Here is a 21,834-nt window from a genome sequence, read left to right on the forward strand (position 1 = left end):
CATAATAAGCCTGCATAAAATGTTACAAAGAAAGAAATTGCATTGAGATACAGAAAAATCCCAGCTATAGTTTATAAAAATCCATTTCCTTATAGGCCAGATTTGTTACAGACTTCATGGAGTATTTCACGGAACTCTCATTAGAGGAAGAAAATTAGTTTTACAACTCAGGAAGATAAAACAAAAATATATAATCCCTTTGTATCAATATTCTATATAATACTTTCTCTTAAAAGAAAACAATTTCCATTTAAAATACACAAACATTGAAGACACCTGCTTTGTACCCTGAAGAAATGTACTGTACTTTCTTCTAATCTGTATTACAGTCTATTATCTAGTTCCTGTATGAAAACTATTTCAGCTGTATTGTTTTAAAAATTAAACTATTATAATGTAGCTCAAGCAAGTGATAGATCTTAAATTCAGTATTCAGTGTATAGCTCTCTACCAGTGATAGAAATTGATCATTATAAATCTCCAAAGTCAGAACATATTCCGGGGCGAAAAGCCTCAATTTGACTTTTAAAGCAACATATTTCATTCTGCCTAGACAATAATTCTCTGGTATTATTTGGACACCTCTTATGTGCAGAATGTCAACAGACCATCAGTAAGAAACATGATTTTAAAGCTGTTTTAATTGCTGAACTTTTTTTCAATACCTTTTACACTTTGTCCCTTGAATTGTGGCCCTTTTGCCTATGCTGAGTGATTCATGACATTTCCAACTGCTTAAGAGCTGGTCTTCTTGTTATTCCTGACTCTGTCTTGATGAAAGCTTCTCTTGAGTGAAATCTCACTATTTCCAGAATATTCCACCTTTAGCCTTTCCTCACTTTCTCTGCTTCATTTGTTCCCACTTCTTATGATACTTACATATTTGTTTCTGAAACTCCCTCATCTTAAACCCTACTACAAAGTCCTACCCCAAAAAAATCTTTCCCTTAACATTTCAGTCCTAATGGTTCCATATAACATTAATATTTAACTATTTTTAATGTTACCGTTGGCTCTTACAAGTTTAATTATTTAATAAATATTGGAATTTTGGAACATTGGAATAAATATTTGAATGAATATGGGATCTCTAAATCAGATCTTGTAAGGCAAGGCCCATGTTATCTCTTCCTTTAATGCCAGGCATGGACTCTAGTAGGAACACCATATATCCATGTTGACTGATTAAATTGGTTGTTTCTTCTGTTTGTCCTGCTATCTGTCATTCCCATTTCACTCCCTGCCCAGGAGCTCACTACTTTCATTGCTCTTATCTATCTTTAGAGCTATACCATATGGTGAGACTGGGTGTGCAAAGGATTTGCCCAGCACTGTACGGCTGGCACTCAAGGTTCTCATACTGAATATTATGCCTAGGCATGGAACGAAATTATATAGTCATAAAAATTTGCAGAGAAACTCACAGAATTTTGGAATTAAGTGATGTGGGGGAGGAAAAATCTCTTTTACCCATCTTAGGTTCTCCAGCTGGGGCCCTATAAATTAGACTGGCCAAAAACAAATCAACAAGAGAAAACCGAAACAGAAGTTTATTAACATGTACATCATACATATGGCACATGGGAGTAACTGGAGATGAGTGACTCAAAGATTTGGTTAGAACTTGGACTTATACAGCATCTTAACAAAGAAATAATACATTTTTAGAGAAGTGGAAAGGTCCTGAGTCTCTAGGGGCAGGAAAATGTGGAAAGGTAAACATATGAGAAACTAATGGTAGATAAAGCCTCATTAGTAAATCTCATTACGTAGATTCCTCTGATGCTGTCTCCAGGCTGTTAGGATCTAAAATTTTCTTCAGTAATTAACTTTTTTTTAAATTGAAGTACAGTTGATTTACAATATGATATTAATTTCAGGTATAGAGCATAGTGATTCAGAGTTTTAACAGATTATACTCTATCAAAAATTATTACAAGATAATGGTTAATTCCCTGTGCTGTACAATATATCCTCGTTGCTTATCTATTAAGGGGGGGTGCAAGTTAGGGGTATGGGATTCAGAGATACAAACTAATGTTCAGTGATTAACTTTTGTCCTTCCTGTTGGAGAGGGGAGGAGAGGCACCTTCCTAAATTTATGTTCTACTTTTAGAGAAATAGGAGGAGGGCAGAGAACTTTTTTGTATCTAATTCCTCTCAATTAACTTCAGCTCAAAATAACCCCTATGCTAAAGTGGCATATTTTGGGGGTGGCATAGTCTGCTACCCTACAGTGATTAAGTACTTTGCCCTGACCATTTACTTATAAGACAGAGTTTAAAGTATAACAAGTTTCTAAGATTGGGATAATTCAAAGGTAGGAATTCAACATGTATAAGTGGCATATACACTTCTTTTTTTTCTTTTTAGATTGACTCTAGTCACAAGATCCTCCAGGAAAAGTTTAAAAAAAAATCCTCTCTCTCTCATTTTAGAACACTGCTACCCAAAGGGCAAGACCACACACACAAGTCACTGAAGTTAGAAAAGCAGAACTAAAGCTTCAAAAGTGATTGAAAGAGTTAACAAGAAAATGCTAAGAACTCAGCTTATCTGATGAGTAACAACAATCCTTAAGCAGGAGAGAGATGGCAGTAAATCCAAACAGAGCATCAGAAAAACTGGCTAATTGTTTACATGATTTCTTTAACATGAGCAACTAAACATTAAAACAAAAACCCCTGGGTGGATGTTAGAGTTCATTGCATATAAGTATTTACAGTAACATATACTTGACTCTCATAACAGATATGCGTTCACCTGTTTTCTACATATTCTTTCTTTCTCTTTATACAATCCTTCCAAGAACACCTCAAAATTTTGCTATAGATGGAGCATCCTGGTCTGTCTGTACACTGACTTTCTGTTAGGTATACTATATTTCTGTTATATTCTGGTATACAGAGGATGAAGAAGTACGAAAGCCACAGCCTATACAGAATGCTCACTTAAACATAATTATTTTTTTCTCCATGTGCTATAAGTGCTACTGTGCTGAGATGTCAAATGTGATATAAAAATAAACCCAAATTATGGTATTCAATAATTTCACTGAATTCTACAATTTTAAAATGATCTCCTGTTAGTACCATGAACTATTTTAATCAGACTAACCTTTTAACTTTGCAAAATACCTCTCCTTTTTCTTCCACCACATGCAGCCCCCTCCAGACACAGACACAGATGTCATGTGGTTACACTACTTCTGTACTATCTATCCCTACTCTTGTTGGATGGCTTCTTCTTTCCTCTCAGCCCATCCATATCCTGACTATTCTTTGGAAGTCGTGGGTCAGGTGACACTCACTTGACAACACTGATGCCTCTCTTCTCTAATGTCTTTTTATTGTTGTCAATTATATCAAATACAGTCAAGCACATGTACATAGGACACACTCAGTCAACTTTATGATGATTTATTTCTCTGAAGATGGCATCAAGAAATCAGGGGCCATGCATATGAGCCAAAAGTATGATATTTGTTACTCTGAGTCAGTTGGTCACTGTCCCTATCAGAATCCTGCCACTTACTAGGGCAATAAAGAATTGCCATGGGGAGATGTGGTTGTACATGATGCTTACCTGAATGTTAAAAAAGAGCTCCCACAACACCACTGTTTCCCTTGAAAGCCTGTATGGAACTGTCATCAGTGCCTTTTTAAAGACATTTATGATGATATTTATGTCTCTAACTCATACAACTTCATTTATGAACAAGATCAAATATAAAGAAATAGTGAAATGGAGAGGGCTTTTTATAGGTATCCTCCTTCATTCTCTTCTTTCTCGCACTTCAGTTTCTCCAGTGCTCCCATACTGCTTGCCTTTCCAATTACTTAAGAAAATTAAATATGTGACACTAATTTCAGTGCCCCACTTGTTCCAGAGATATTTGGAACTTGAAGCATGAGAAGAAAATGCCTAACATGAATTAATACAGTAAGATTGGTGGAATTCGAAGCTGTCAGGGGCAGGCCACTGGAGAATATATGGAAACTTTTGAAATTTTTTTAATCGAAAAATTATATACATTACCATTTACTGTAATGGGCACAAGACTGACTCTTACTGTTTTCTACCTTTCTTCTTTCTTTTTTTTTTTCTTTTCTTGCAAAGCAAGAACTGGTGCTGTATAACCGGGCCAAAAAATTCTTAGCAGAATAACAGAACCCAGTAGTTCATTGTGCTTTGCAGGCATTGCCAGCTGTGCTGAGATCTGCTTTAGGGGCTACATGATGTGGACAGAATGTGGACTTTAAAGTCAGAACACACAGAATTCTTAGTGAGAAACTGCCCCTTTCTAGTATGTAGCCTTTGCAAAAGGCAGCCTCTGTGAGTCTCAGGTTCCTTATCTGTAATAATATATCATGTCTCCCTTCCTCACAGAACTGCTGTGAGGATTCCATGAGATAATATTCATGTAAGAATATTCCTACAGGAGGCTCACTAGATGAGTCATGGCCCAGGAGCAGCATGCACATAATAACCTCCTCAGGGATTATTTTTTTCTCCCATATCCCATCCATCTCTCAATGGATACGGAAGATTAGAAACATCAGTCTGGATGGAGAAGGGTTGTATCTGGAAAGAGCTCACCTTCACAATGTGAGTAATTATTTACTGTAGTCTCCTTTGAACCAAGGGGAGTGTGCTGTTTTGCTTTTAATAGTATGAAGCCACCTTGAGACAGGAAACTGCTATGCTACCACCCCAACACTAGTCTATATAAGTCCATAGCCAAGTGAGGGAACAAATAGAAACAAAAGATACGTGTACAACTTTTCATTATTTTTCTCAGTGTTTGGTGAAACATGGCTTTCCCGTGATCATGCCAAACCAACAGATTCCTCCAAATCCACTATCACTTAACACACACACACACACACACACACACATACACACAAACTTATAAATATGCATACTGATAGGTGACAGGTAAATAGTGTTTCTAAGAACCATACACATCTCTGAGTGATTTATAAATTTTGTCTTTTTGAATGTAAACTTAGGCTTTCTAACAAAACCAGCCTTACATATAGCAAAATATTTTAAATTTAATCGAATTAAAAAACAGCATTTGTAACAGGTATGTGCATTTTTTATCATTGATTTATGTAATCAAGGAATTCTCTGAATGGGTGGTGAATTTTACTGTATAAGGTGTTTTTCTCCCCTAATTTAAGAAAGGTAAAAATGGATGAACCAGTATATAAAAGTTCTGATAAACTTTAATAGACATAGTGCAGTAATTTTAAAGAAAAAAGTAGACAGTCAGACCAAAATTAAAGTTCAATGCTAAATACACTCAAAATATTAAAGAGCTGAATGAGTATAAATGGAAGGAATAGCATAGAAAAATGCTACAGAAGGCATCAAATAGAAGAACCAGAGGCTAGAGAGAAACAAACTACAATAAATATGGAAGAACAAAGGTAGAAATGTATTTAAAAACTGCAAATTTTAAGACAGAAAATATAAAACACAATAGCTAAATGCATAAGTAACCAAATTAATATTGATTAATAGTTATTAGGGTCAGCCAGATTTGAATACCTTTTGCCAGGGACAAAATGTACTCCACATTTTTCATATAATCTTATTTATTCCATTTTATGTTCTGAAAGTATGTCCTATTTGTCAAAATGATTATGCTCTTACATAACTCTATGTTAAATAACCTTTACAGAAAACTTTTCAGAAAATGAAAACTTGTTTCTCTGCAAATTACTCTTGAAATTGTAATCATGCAGACAATCAAAATGTGGGAAAAACTATCTGGAGTATTGTTTCAGTCTTCCACTTTATTTTTTGTGTGTAGATACTGGCTAATGTTACCCATAACACATGGGTGATTGTCATGAATCTTGTCAGGAAGCTCAAATGCAAAGACAGTACTAAATCTAGATCAGACACTCCCAAATTTGGTTGGACACTAGTCATTATAATGAAGACTTAGAGTTAATCCTGCACTTAAAGAGGTGACTAAAAAGACATTAATATATTACACTTAATTGTACTTGAATCACAAGTTGTATTACCTCCTTTGTGAGTCTGTCACTGGAAGCTCAGCGACCCCAATTCCAGCCTTCACTATAATTAATGATGGCGGTTTTCCTATATCTATTTGCTGATGCCATCTACTGCCTGTGATGTCTCACTAAGATAAATGACTTAGCCAATTGCAGATAAAAATGTTTTCTATCAAAAGTAGGCTGTGACACTGCAATGGAGAACAAGCTCAGCCTGACTTTATGAATGGTTAAAATTTCCTTGCCAAAATATGCAATGGTAAATTATATTGTTAATATTGATTTCTATCCATACAAGGGTAGCGATGTCAACAAGATCAATTCTTTTAGTCACATCTGTTGTTGTAGGATAAAAAATATCTACTAACTGCCAAAACTGAATTTAATACAACATTGTGGTTTAGATTTTAAATTTACTTTAGCCCATCAGGCTTTAGTTTGTTAGGAGGAATAAGAAGTGGAATATTGATGATTTTTACCCATTGCAACCTGCCAACGTTAATGTGCAATTTCACTGAAAAGGACTGAAGTAAACCAAGATTTAGGGATACTTCTATCAAAAGTAATATCCTTGGACTGGAGTAACTGTCATTAATTTTTTTCCCCCACATTGTGGAGAACTTAAGTTAGTTCTAAAGAAGTAGACACCTTTTAGACAAAAATTAATGATCAATTTAAAAAAAAATTGTATTTGTGGTGCACATGAATAAAATTTCAGAACTGTGACTTTTAAAGCATAAAAGGCAAGACGCATAGAATTGTAATAGTAATTCAATATACTATCTTTCCTCACCGAGTGATTTCATAGGAAAAAGAAAATTACACATGAGGAAGATATTTCCCCCAGCAGTGCTGGTCATTTTCTATACACAGCTAGGGATATTTTTAAAACTGAAATAAATCAAATTTTGTTACTTGCAAGATGAAACCTTCCAGCGAAGTACAAGTGAACAAGAAATAAAGGCCAAACACTGTCCGTGTCAACAAGGCCCAGAGTGATTTAGGTCCCTGAGACCTTTCTGACTTCAACACACATCATATTCTTCTTTTCTCAGTGGCCTCCAGCCGTACTGGACTTCATTCCTTTCTGTACCTGTGCTCATGTTGCCTCCCTCTAATCTCACATACTTATTCTCTCTGCCTAGAAAACTCTGTTCTTCCACGTTCCCATAGGGTGTGCAGTCTCTCCATTCTGGTCTCAATTCAAAAGTCACCTCTGATGGAGACTCTCCCTGATTACCTTGACCAAAAACAAGATCCTCATCCCTTCTCCATTTTAAGTTTTCACTGCATTTAGCACTGTCTGAAATAACTCAGTGTGTTTACTTCTTTGCATGTGTTTCCATGTGTTCAGTAATATTGTCTTCCTTTTTCAAAGCTATACCCCTGACACATAGCAGATGCTCAAAACATATCTGTTGAACTAATGAATGAATATATTGACCATCATATTAGAATATTTTTAAAATCCCTATATTTGCTCATATGAATTATTCCCCCAGTGTTTTTCACATTATTTTCTTATATTTTAATAAAACATGTAAGTAATCAAAATTAGAAATACTACTCAGCCATAAAAAATGAAATAATGCCTTTTGCAGCAATATGGATGCAACTAGAGATTATCATACTAAGTGAAGTAACTCAGAAAGAGAAAGACAAATACCACATGATATCACTTAATATGTGGACTCTAAAATATGACAGAAATGAACCTATCTGTGAAACAGAAATAGAATCAGGGACATAGAGAATAGACTGGTGGTTGCCAAGAGGGAAGGGTGAGAGAGAGGGTTGGATTGGGAGTTTGGGATTAGCAGATGCAAACTGGTATATATAGAATGGATAAACAACAAGGTCCTACTGTATAGCACAGGGAACTATATTCAATATCCTGTGATAAACCATAATGGAAAAGAATATGAAAAAGAATGTATGTATATGCATAACCGAGTCACTTTGCTGTACAGCAGTAATTAACGCAACATTATAATTCAACTATACTTCAATAAAAAATGTCATGAAAATTACTTATATGTAGAAATTATACCAGCTTTCTATAGGAGAAAGGAAAAATAGGGAAGATTAAATGGGTCTACTTCAGAGAGCTTTAAAAGACAAAAATGCAAGTTAATTTTAGAATTCATCCAATATTATTCATTTTGAAATTATTAGATTCTTCGTTGGTTCATTTGTACACTCATTTACTTACATATTTCTTGATTTAACAAATATTTATTTAACCCTGCTATGCATAAAGTACTATTCACGGTGCTTGAAATTCATCACACAAGAAAACCCTGATCTTGTGGAATTTGCAGTTTATGGGAATAAATGAGCAATAAACCTGGTATATAAGAAACATATATAGGATTATTGGATGCTTGTTAAAACTCTGGAATAACAGAGCAGATGGGGGATGAGGGAAGACAGTAGACCACTCTTGCTGGTTATGGACTTCTGCATATAATGTATGCTTTGCTACTTTTTCCTCAGAATCTATATTATTTTCAAAAGATTGATCCCTGACATGCCAAATTTGCCATTTTCTTTACATATTTAATTATTTTTATTGCTACCACTTTTAGTTTCACTATAGCGAAACGCTTTTTTGTAACACTTTTTTGTAATATTTTCAACTATTAACCCAGCTTCTGTACTTTTTAGACGTAACATAGACAATGATATTTTCAAAAATAAGATCATACCCAGAAAACATACTATTGCTGAACAAAGCACACAGTGACTGAAAGGATGCCATATCTTCACTAATGCCATCTGCCATTGTTTTGCACAGATCCCTGTTTCCTTCATGAAACTTACAGCACTCTATAATAATATTTTGGTTTTTAACTTATTTATTATTTCTCTAACTCTAGATTTTTAGCTTCAGAAGACAGGCTCATGTTTCAAAATTTTTTTTCTTAATTGTTTTTATTTTCCAGTGCCAGGCATATCATTAGCAATTAAAGCAATTTTTGAAATAAATTAATGAGTGCATCTGTAATTGTTCATGGTATCCCATAATGTACCCAACTGTTGTTCTGTGGGAAGAACTGACGTGTCCCTTTACCGAAATGCAGATGATTTAGATGAAGAAGCTAAATATTCAACTTTGCAATATAAAATTGTGTACATTTGGCTGAGGGAGAGTTTCTGTCCCTATTGACTTTGTTGCTGTATTTGCCTGGATGAGAAGGCTGGAGGAAGCAGATGGTAGAAATGCTTCTTTTCTTTAGAAGACTTAGAATGGATTACACTACATTAAACTGCATTGTTATATTGTAGAGATGAGAGTTTTTGTTGAAAATGATTCAGAGGAAACAGCAGATTCTGGGATAAACCAGAATCTGAAGAAATGAGAAAATTGAGAAACAAGTCTTCATTTGGGGTAATGGGAGAATTTTTTTCTCTGGGTATCATAATTATTAAATGCCTTTTTGATAATGAAAGCTAAACTGACCTTACTGCTTGTAGGCAAGTTGTCATCTAGAGTGCCAGACTGTTAGGAAATCCATGTGGGTAATCTTGGGCTAGAGTGCTCTGAAATGAACCACATGGATTGGCACTTGAAAATAACTGCTGATTGTGTACCCCTCTGTTAACCATGAACTTTCAGTTAAATCTTTTGTAAAGTTGCAATTTAGTCACAATCCTGCTGAGAGAGTTTTAGGGGAGGACCTATTTTAAGTCCCTATGTCAAAAGTTAAAGTGGAGGGCTGTTCCTTCCCTACCATCATGCCCTGACTCCCATCTGCTTTCCGGTTCATATCTGCAATGGTCCAGAGGATATGGGGGCTGGAAAGGGAATGGGAGGGTGAGGCAGTCATGCAGGCTGGCATTCAGTACTGGTAATTATACAGACAACAGCCACAGCAAGAAGCAAAAAGGTCAAATTATTAATGCTCATTGAATGCTTACTTTGTTCTAAATGCTATAATGTATCAATTCATTTAATTCTCCCAATACTATTGTTGACCTGAAATAAGCAGACTGCCCTGTATTTCTCCAGCAAAGATAGGTTTATTTGGAATCAGCAGAGAATTACAATTTGGGGTCTGCAACAATGGCGGCCACATGCAAGTTCCCACCCCACAAGGGAAGGAGAAAGCTTTTATAAAGAGGAAAAGGAAGTTGGTAGTTCTATAGTAAACAAAGAGTCTATGGCTTTTTATTGACTGAGTCCTTGCCAGGAAAGAAGAGGAGTTTTTCTACCGTCGGGCTCTGCTACCGTCACAGGGCATGAGAATTCCCCTTTCTGATCTTGCAGCTCTGTTTAATTGAGGCTTCTGTTTATTAATTTTTTACACTATGAAGTAGTACTATTCTTAACATGTGAGTCATGACCACATTGAACGGAGAAGGAAAAAAACATTAAACAAGAGACTGCCACTCTGACTGTGGTTCAGAGTCATCATAATGTTGACAGTAACTGATATACACATCCAAGTTGATTCTCATTAACTGATGAAAACCATCACACTTGTTGTAGAAGTCCTATTTATTGAGGGCCCCTTTGAAACAGCTTATAGGCAAGGTTAGACTAGAACAGAAAACTGGAAAAACTTCTATTAAAATCTAAGTGTTGTGAACTATCTACTAGGATTAGAATATTTTTCCAAAAAGTTGAGAAATCCAAAGGACTTTGTTTTACTTATTGGACACTCTATATCTCCCATTCTCCCGGGAGCTTCTTTGCTAAGAAGAACACTAACAGCAAGGGTGCAGTTTATGAAGGGATTTGCAGGAGCATAAATTGTTATCTGTTTGCTCACAGGGCTTTCCTGCAGAGCATGAACCTTGCTGATCAATTCACCCTGAGTATAAGAAGAGATAGTTGGGAGCTAAATGCCTTGGTTACTCCATTTTCAGTCATTACTACATATCAAAACCAAAGTAAAGTTACTGAGGACACTTGAGTCTCCCTATGCCCCTTCCCATCTTGACCTAGGTCTAGGAGTGAGAGAGAGAGAGAGACCTTTTTACTTTTATATTAAAACTCTTGTGTTGGGACTTCCCTGGCCGTCCAGTGGTTGGGACTCCACACTTCCACTGGAGGCGACATGGGTTCGATCCCTGGTTGGAGAACTAAGATCCGGCATGCCCTGTGGTATGGCCAAAATCAAACCCCAAACCAAACAAACAAACAAAAAACCCCTCTAGGGTCAAAAGTGGGCTATTTTCTATAAAATGTTTGAAGATAAAAGAGAACTAACGAAGGGGAGAGTGACAGAGAAAGTTCAGTATCTGGAACCATGGCTGCCTAGCCTGAACAGCTGAGCTAGGACGCAATATAATTGGGGGAATGATTCTGTCTTTACTTATTTACATCAATCACTATTGTCGAATGGATCTGGCAGTGATCTCCACTGAATATTAAGGTGGCTTTGTAAGCAGAATCAACTAAGCTTTAGTGATGTTTTGGTATACATCCATAAATCCACCTGTTTATTTTCATATTCTTGGCATTTTATCCGAGGGAAAATACGTGTTTATTTTCTGCATATGGTGAACTAGTTTAACCTTTTCATAAGCAATTTCAAAATAAAAGCATTTATTGCTGAAAGATATAAATATCAACCAAATCAACCAACAAGAACTAAACTCTAATATCAATGGGCTTTCTAAGGTTATTGGGGTGAAGACTTAATGGAGCAGAGATTTCATAAACATTCCAGGATAAAATATGAAATGTGATCCTTACGTTGACATATCTGTTGTGAAGCTTTTTGTTTTGAATTTATTTCTCCAAGCAAACAAAATATTACAGATATTTTAAGGATATATGATATATACACACTAAGAAAAACATCAGCAAGTATCATCTAATTATGTAGGTTCTAATCTTAATAAATTTTTTCACTAGCTCATTAACTGCTCTGCTTTTTTCTTGCGTGTGTCTTGGCCCAATGCACCAAAAATCAGACCTGTTGAAGGGCTTGATCTTTGTATTTTCATGTGGATTCCTAACATCATGTCTACAGGCACAACACACAGTGGGCTTAAATATATTTAATCCTTTTTTCCCTTATTTCCTTTGTTTGTTGTATATGCAGTTAACAAAAATAAATATGTAGAAAATAGATAACCTAAATGTCTGTGTAGTACTAGGAACTGGAGAATACAGAACTGAATACTTACATTAATACCCTCTGCCAAGAACCCAAGCCTTTTGCCTGAAAATGGAATTTAAAAAATGAAAGTAAAAAATAAAAAAAAGAAAGGAAAATGCACACTATGTGTAAAGAGTAAAAAAATCATATTTTACTTTTTTCCAGTTAAGTATATTTTCAAAAAGAATTCCATCTAAAATAATTGGCATAGGACTCATGAAGTCTACTTGCTTCATGGGAATAGTTCATCAAAGCTCTCACACCAAGATTCCTGGTACTAGAGGGGAGGATCTCTTCTGTGTTGACATTTTCCCTGCCTATTGTCATGTATCTAAGGTGAAAGGCCATCCATCCTTCTTTAGCCTTCTGTAAGGGAACCTATGCGATTCCAGACCTTACAAACTTCCTTCCCCTAAAAATTCTTAATTTCCTCCTAGTGGTTAAATACACATTACGTTTCCCCATTTTATTGCCAACTATTTGAAACAAGAGACTCATTACATCTTCTACTTCTTTGTATATACCGTAAAAACAATTGAGACTTCTACAAGCAGCCAATAAACATGTATTAATTGTTAATTCAAGCTGGTTGAAAACTCATGTCTAATAAAATTATAAAGGGGAATTTTTTTATCTGTGTAATTTTATTTGTACAGCTTGGACAAATAGCTCACATTTGAAACGCCTTCAAATATGTTTTTCAATGAATAAATATTTACTGAAAGGTTTCTATGTACTCAGTAAGGCACTGGATGAATCAAAATAAGGTTGAGCAAATCTTTGAAATCTAGTTTTATCCCAGCTCTGTAGAAGACATTCCTCTCAGTATATTTATACCAGTCTCTAGATGACTCTTTTTTGCATCAAATGTGACATGTTTTTCTAATGTGGTCTGAGATGATCATTTCATATTGTTACTTTAAGAATAAACAAAGTAAAATATTCAATAACTTTTGAAAACAAGAGTAAAAAATAGTGCTTTGTTTTAGAACATATTAAAATATACATGTAAAGTTGAGATGCTATATTTAATTTGGTTACTAAATAAATATTAAGTAAAAATTTAATGACTAATTAATATGTAATTTAATTCTATTTATTTAACAAATAGTCATTAAGAAGCACTATTATAAAGGTTAATGGATGTATCACTTAAGCAGAGCAAAATACCTAGATACAGGGGTGTATGTGTGTATGTACTGAATTCACACGTATTCATATAATTGTAAATATTAAGTATTTTATTATTGACATCTTAAAGCTATGGGGAAAATATTATCATATAGTATATAGTGATGATTGACATTTAGGAAATGATAATTTAGATTCCCTATTTACAACATAAATCAAAAGAAATTCTAATGTATTTAATACATACTAACAATAAAATTTTAAGATGACTTAAAAACTTGAATGCATCTTAGGGTAGGGAAGTACTTTCTAAGTGTGACACATCAAGAGGAGTGATAAAGAAAAAGACAGATTTAACTGCAAAAATTCAAACTTTGATATGGCAAAAAAATTATAATAAATGTCAAGAACTTTTAAAATATGTGCAACAGATTTAATAAAGATTTACTAATCTTACTGCAAGATGAATACATAAAATACTTTGAAGACAGTTTTTAGTAGAAAACAAAAATCCCATTAATTGTATGAGTGAGTTGAGAACAAAAGACACCACTAATGTTAATTTTTTTCACTTGCATAGAAAGAGATGAGGACACACAAAGCAAATTTGGCCTAAGTATTGATAAAAATAAAATAATTTCATGGTTGTTAATTGTTCATTTCACAAGTCAATCAAATCTTGCAACAGTATACAAAAAGTGACTTGACTTTTTAGTAAAAGCCTTACATATTCACTTCCCTTTTATCATCTCCCTTCCTCGGACTTGAATATTATTACTAATCTTTGCATATAAGTGACTTTGCAGATGTTGTAATTGTATTCTCTTTCTCTGCTTAGCTAAATCCTACTTATTTCTTCTTCACTTTCTCCATTTCTTTGGGTATGATTTTGCTATGTAACTTTTTATATTGTGATGCGCACTGAAAGACTAAAGTGAAAAAGAGTGTACAGAAATAGTGAATAACAAGGGAGTATGAGATTACATAATGTCATTAAGGAGGGCCTCTCTGAAAAAGTTGCATTGGGGTCAATCATCGTCAATCATGAGAAGAAATAAGCTAATAAAAGAGAGAAGAGTGTTTCAAGCAGAGGTGAGCGGGTAGCCAAAATAAAGGCCCCTGAGCCACCAAGAGGCTTGTTATGTTAGTTCTGTCTTTTGTTTTTAATTGAAGTATAGTTGATTTACAATACTGTGTTAGTTTCAGGTGTACAGCAAAGTGATTTGGTTATATATTATATATATATATATATATGCTTATGTTTGCATTCATTTTTTTCAGTTCTTTTCCATTATAGGTTATTACAAGATATTGGACATAGTTCCCTGTGCTATACAGTATGTCCTTGTTGTTTATTTTATATATGGTAGTGTTATGTTTCAAGAGTTGCAAGAAGGGACATGTGGCTAAGTAACTCTGAACATAATGCAGCAGTGGCTCTAGGTGAACCAGGAGAGATAGACAGGGTCAGATTATGCAGTCCTTTTAGGTCAAGGCTAAGTATCTGAATTCGTTCAAAGTGTAGTTGGAAGCCATTGAAGGATTTTAAGGTTGGAGAGTGGGGGTGACTTGATAAAATTTATGTTTTTAAAGATGCACTCTGCTAACCTTGGTTCTAGCTGTGATGTCCCTGAAAATAATTACTAAATATGGACAAACTACACAAAGCAACTTTTGGAAAGCCCTGGAGAGCAACTGAGACAGGCTGGGTATAGTGCTCCTTTCTTTAAGAGAAAGGAAGGAAAATGATGTTACTCAAATATTTTGACTGTTTCGTCTGAAGATATTTTTTGGCTTTCAGTTCCTAGGAATAGAGCCAAGGCAGAAAATGGCCTATTTTACAAAAGTGAGCTTGGAACTGAGAAAATGGATAGGACTTGAGGGAGAAACATCTTGGCGAGATGAACTTCAGCAAAGTGGATACAATAATCTGTATGCAAATTTTCTCTCAAGTAGTTGGCTGATTCTTCAGCTGTGCCTGTGTAGAGCAAGATTTCAAGAAACCTGGCAGAAAACAGTGGCTAACAGCCAAACAGGTGAGCAGGAATTTCAGGTACACAGTGCAGGGAAGGCAGACACTTTATTCAGACCCTGACAGGTTGGAGGGGCCTTGTTTGATTCCAAGTGCTTCCAGCCATGACCCAGAAAGGTCATGAAGAGCAGTAAGATTCTGTTGTAGGAGTATAGCCATAATGACTCTGGTCCTAGAGTAGGGACAAATTGAAATAGCTGCTAAGAAATAGATTACATGGCGGATAGTGACTCAGAACCTTCAGGAAGGAGAAAGTTGATAGAATGAAAGCTCAAACTTGATTTTCCCAGTAGTAGGATTATGCAAGATTCATAAAGAAAAATAAACAGTATTTTTGGCTACCTCTGAGATGTGGACTCTGAATCTGGCTTGGAATGGAATCTACTGTCTTGGAAGGATTTCCTTGAATTAGCATATTGTTTCTGGAGAATTTGCTTTATACTATTTTCTGGATTTGAGGTACATATTAATCATTGTTTGCCAGAGAAAAAATAGGTTGTGTGTTTGTGTATATGTATATATGAGAGGTAGAGAGAGAGATTTGCTATAAGAAATTAGCTCACACAAATATGGAGGCTAGCAAGTCCAGAATTGGCAGGGTAGGGTGGCAGGCCAGAGAGCCAACGGTGCAGATGAAGTCTAAAGGTAGTCAGCTGGAGGAAGGCAGTCCTCTTGCTAGGGAGGCCAGTCGTTTTTGCTTTATTCAGGCCTTCAACTGGTTGAATGAGGCCTACCCATATTATGGAGAGCTTTACTCAAACCGCCAATTTAACTGTTGATCTCATCCACAAATACCTTCCAAGTTAACACATAAAATTAATCATCACAAAGTATAATTTGAATAAAATGCATAGGTATTAAGTTTTCAGTGGAATGAGTTTTGACAAATATATATTCCTATGTGACCACACTATAATCGAAAACATTTCCATCACCTCAGAACATTTCCTCATGCACCTTCACATTCAATCTCTTACATTCAGTTTCTCCCGAAATACAAGGCAACAATTGATTTAATTTCTGTTACCAGTTTTTCCTGTTTAACAGCTGTATGTAAATGGAATTTTAAATACCTGGCTTCATTTGCCCAAAATGATTTCTGTGGAATTCATCCATGCTGTTGTGTGCCTTGATTGTACTTTTATTTATATTTCTAGCTAGTATCCCCTTGTATAAATATCTACAATTTGTTTACTCATTCACATTTTAATTTGTTTCTGGTTTTTAGTATTATAAATAAAACTGTAATAAACATTCTTATACGAGGGTTTTTGGGACAGAAGTTTTTATTTCCCTCCGGAAAAGTATTTAGAGGTGAATTTTCTCAATCACAGGGTAGGTATGTTTTAACTTTATAGTGAACTGCCAAGTGGTTTTCCAAGTGATGGTACCAGTTTCTCTTTCACCAGCAAAATATGGGAGTTCCAGTGGCTCCACATGTCTACTACTAACAATTGATTTTGTGATTCTTTTTAATTTTAGCAATTCTAGTGATGTGGTTTTTACTTGCATTTCTATGATGAGTAATAATATTGAACACCTTTTATGTGTTTACTGGCCAGTTGTATGTTCTTGGGGAAGTGTCTGTCAAGTTGTTTGCCCATTTGTATTGTGTTTGTCTTTTATTATTGAGTTTTAGGGATTAAAAAAAAATATATATATATATGCATATATGTATATTCTAGATACAAGTTCTTTATCACATATAGGCATTGCAGATATTAATATACAGGTCTGTGGTTTATGTTTTTATTTTCTTAATTATTCCTTCTGATAAGCATACATATTGTTGTTGTTGAAGTCTTATTTACCAATTTTTTCTCTTATTGTTAAGGCTCTTTGTGTTCTGTAGAAACCTTCGTCTATCTTAACATCATGAAGATATTTTTCTCTTTTATTCTAGAAGTTTTATATTTTTAGCTTTTAAATTTCTTTCTATCATTCACTTTGAATTAAGAAAAATATTCTTAACAGTTTTATTGAGGTATAATTGACATACATTAAACTGTACATATCACGTAGGACGCCATGTATGGCATCTCAAGGGAGTCTGATGTCTCAGTCTAATGGAAATTATGCTATTTCACTTTTTTATATAGTTCTAAGCACACATTTGTAACATATACTTGCTATGCATTTTTTATTCCACCAGTTTGATGTATACTTTAAAGTCTTGAAGCATTATTTTATTGTCTTTTAACCCCAGCCTTTAAGTGAGGCAGTGGTTTTATCCCATCCTACTTGATAAGCCACACATTAGTTAGGACCAGAGGTTGCTATGAGGGCCGCCCTGCTTTCCAAAGACTCAATTCCTTTTCTCTTTTCAATTGTATTTTTTGGTAAAATATATATAACATAAAATTGATGATTTTAACCATTTTAAGTGTATAACTTATTGGCATTATGTACATTCAAACTGCTGAGTGACCATCACTACTATCCATCTCCAGAATTTTTTCACCATCCCAAACTGAAACTCTGTATCCATTAAACAGTAACTCCCCATTCCCCTCTCCCCTTAAATTCCTGGTAGACACAGTTGTACTTTCTGTCTCTATGAATTTGCCCATTAAATATTTTTTTTATGTATTGGGTGAAATAGAAGGGAATGTTTTTTCCCCATATGAATACTTGGTTATTCTAGCACCTTCCAATCCCATTTTTTAAACTTCAGTTTCAGCTTGTTTCTAGGCAACTTTAAATCTTTCAATAAGTTTCCTTTAAGCACAAGGTAAAGCATACTTCCAGATATTGGGAAACCACGCCATAAATACATGCTTGGCAATTGAAAATGATTTTCTGGCGTATTTGGAGTAGCTATAATACATGTCCTTTAAAAAATGTGGAAAGAGAGGAGGGAGAGGTTATGTAGTATTTCTAGAGTAATGTGTTAAGCCAGCAACAGGGTGAAAAAAGAATCCAGAGTTGCTGACTCCCAGTGCAGGGTTCTCACGAGGGGCAGTTGTGAAAACATCAGTTTAAGCAATACTAATAAAGATGCCAATAGAGATGTGGTGTTTATTTGCAGATGAAAAGGAATAAAGTCCTTTCAATTATACTTACAAAAGGGTATGACATTTCCTATTATAAATATTCTTAATATTTAAAGGTATTCTAATACATGGTTCTTGGTTAAATACAAAAATGCATTAACAGGTCCATTATCACCAGGAGCACTACCATCAGTGACTTCATGTTCCAGAGAATATTTGGATACCTCTTTTACAGGGATTGTTTAAAAAAATGGGATTCATTAATTGTGTAATACTGGACCTTATTCATGTTCCTATTTCTGAAATTCTTTGTCAAAAGTAAGTATTTTAACTGTTTTGAATGATTTCTCAGCAATCTCTTGCTTATTACATGAATCACAATATTTTACAAGTTACAATTAATGATATATCATAAAGAAACTGTCTTCCACTCTTCCCAATATAGATTCAATAGAGGCTAGATCTTCAGTCTCAGACTTTGTTCAGTTCCAATACATTTCTGTATAATATAAGTAGTTTGTGGGGCACTTTGAATTAAAACCATCTCAGTTTAGAAAATAGCCCAATTCTATTTAATAATCAAAATTTTGAGTTTATTTAACATAAGATTTTTCTACCATCCCAGGCTGAGATCAGCTTCAGCTGAAAGACTTGCAATTGGAAGGAGCGAGAGGCTGGCTTTCCCATCTGGCCCTTTCACATCTGTATCTTTACCAGCATTTGATGTTGACACTATTTTTATTTTAGATATTCTGATGGATGTGAGATGATATCTCATTGTGGTTTTAATTTGCATTTCTCTAATCTTTAGTGATGTTTAACATCTTTTCAAGTGCTTATTTGTCAGCTATATATTCTTTTCAATAAAATGTCTCTTTATGTTTTTTGCCCATTTTCTAATTGCATTATTTGTTTTTTACTGTTGAGTTTTGAAAGTTCTTTATGTACTATAGGTATGGTCCTTTGACAGACTAATGGTTTGCAAATATTTTCTCCCACTTTGCAGCATATATTTTCATTCTTTTATCAGGGTATTTAGCAGAGCCAGAGTTTTAAGTTTTGATATGGTATAAGTTATCTATTTTTATTTTATAAAATGTATTTTTGGCATCAAGTCCAAGAACATTTTGCCTAGCCCTAGATATCAAAAATTTTCCCTTAGTTTTTTTGTTCCCCTAAGTATTTTATAGTTTTACATTTAAATCCACAATCCATTTTGAGTTAATATTTTTATGAGATGTGAAACTGGTTGTGTTCTTTTTTTTTTTTTTTTTAATCTATGGATGTCCAATTCTTCAAGCACTACTTGTTGAAAAATCTATCTTTACTCCATTGAATTAGTTTTGCACCTTAAAAAAATGTCAGTTTGGGCATATTTGTTGGGTCTGTTTTTGGGTTGTCTGTTCTATTCCATGATTTGTGTTTGTCTATCTGGCAGTATCACATAGTCTCGATTACTGTAGCTCTCTAGTAACTGAAATTGGGTAGACTGATTCTTCCTACTTTGTTCTTTTTCAAAACATTTTTAAGCTATTCAAGTTTCTTCCTTTTCCTATGCAAATTTTATAATAGTTTTAGTCTATTTCTACAAATTCTTGAATTTTGATAAAAATTGTATATTACTTATATATCAATTTGGGGAGAATTGATATTTTTGCTATGTTGAGTCCTCCAATCCATAAACACACTATATCTCTCCAATTATTTAGATCTTTGTTGACTATTTTCATCACTATTTTATGATTTTCAGCATACAAAACTGGACATGTTTTATTGGATTTACTTCCTAAGAACTTCATTTTTTTTTTTTTTTGAGCACATTTCTTAAATCTTGAGTTCTCTAGCTATTTTGCCTTCTCTCTTTCAGAAACTTTTTATATTTGTTTTATATATAATGTACAGAATGCATAACTATATTTAACGGAGGAATAGAAAAATTTACATTTATTTCATCTTTCTAGATGTGGAAGTTTGTGGTGATTTTTTGAGATTTAAATATTAAGAAAAAATCATATATTTACCCATTTAGTTGTAATTTATATTTCTTTTCCCCTACCTTTGTATAGATTCAGTGTTCCAGCTGTTATTATTTTTCTTCTGCTTGAGGATGTCCTTTACCATTTCTTTTTTTTTTTTTTAAACAATAGTAATCCTTTTTTTAAAAAAATTATTTATTTTTGGCTGCGTTGGGTCTTCTTTGCTGCATGGGCTTTCTCTAGTTGTGGCGAGCAGGGGCCACTCTTCTTTGAGGTACGCGGGCTTCTCATCATGGTGGCTTCTCTTGTTGTGGAGCATGGGCTCCAGGTGCACAGGCTTCAGTAGTTGTGGCACACGGGCTCAGTAGTTGTGGCTCGCGGGCTTTAGAGTGCAGGCTCAGTAGCTGTGGCACACGGGTTTAGTTGCTCTGCGGCATGTGAGATCTTCCTGGACCAGGGCTCGTGCCCCTATCCCCTGCATTGGCAGGTGGATTCTTAACCACTGAGCCATCAGGGAAGTCCCAACCATTTCTTATAGAACAGGTCTGTTAGTGAAGAATTATTTCAGCTTTGAATGTCTGAAAGCACCTTTATTTCACCTTGTTTATGAAATATATTTTTACTCAGAACAGAATTCCAGGTTGATTTTCTTTTTAATTCAGTATTTTAAAGACATTGATGCAGTGTTTTCTCACCTTGTGTTATGTCTGATGAGAGCTCTGCCGCCATCAATATTTTTGTTTCTCTGTATGTAATGTATCATTTGCCTCTGGCTGTTTTTAAGTTTTTTCCTTGTCTAGTTTTGATCTATTTGATTATATTCTGTATGGGTGTAGCTTTCTTCAAGTTTCTTGTATTTACAATACATTATGTTTGTTGGAATTGTAGGTTTATAGTTTTAATCAAATTTAGAACTTTTTCTTCAAAAATTTTGTCTCCCCACTCTCATCTCATTAAGAAATATCAGTTACATGCATATTAGATCATTTGAATTGTTCCACAGGTCTCCTATGCTCTTTTCATTTTCTTAATCCTTTTTTTCTTTGTGTGTTTCACTTTGGATTATTCCATTAGATAACATAATTTGGATAATTCTATGACTATCTTTCAAGTTCACTTATCTTTTCTTTTGTAATTTCTAATCTGCATTAAGCTCATGTTGTATATTTTTCATTATATGCATTGTAGTTTGTATTTCTTGAAATTTGATTTGAGTCTTTAAAAAATGTTTTCCGGGTCTTTACTTAGCATTTTCAGCATATACAGCAGAGTTATAATGGTTTTAAAATTCTTCTCTGATATTTCTAATATCAGTGTAAATTTTGATCTGGTTTCAATTGACGTTACTCTTCTCATTGCGGGTTTTTATTTTTCTACTTCTTTCATGCCTGGCAATCTGATTAGATACCATTCATTTTGAAATTTATCCCTTGTGTGTGTGGGTGCCCACATGTGCATGTGCATGTGCATGTACTCTCTCTCTCTCTCTCTCTCTCTCTATATATATAGTACATACTATATATATATGTATAGTATATCCCCCCAGAGGGAGCATGG

Source organism: Lagenorhynchus albirostris, chromosome 6, assembly GCF_949774975.1.
Source record: "Lagenorhynchus albirostris chromosome 6, mLagAlb1.1, whole genome shotgun sequence".
Taxonomy (NCBI): domain Eukaryota; kingdom Metazoa; phylum Chordata; class Mammalia; order Artiodactyla; family Delphinidae; genus Lagenorhynchus; species Lagenorhynchus albirostris.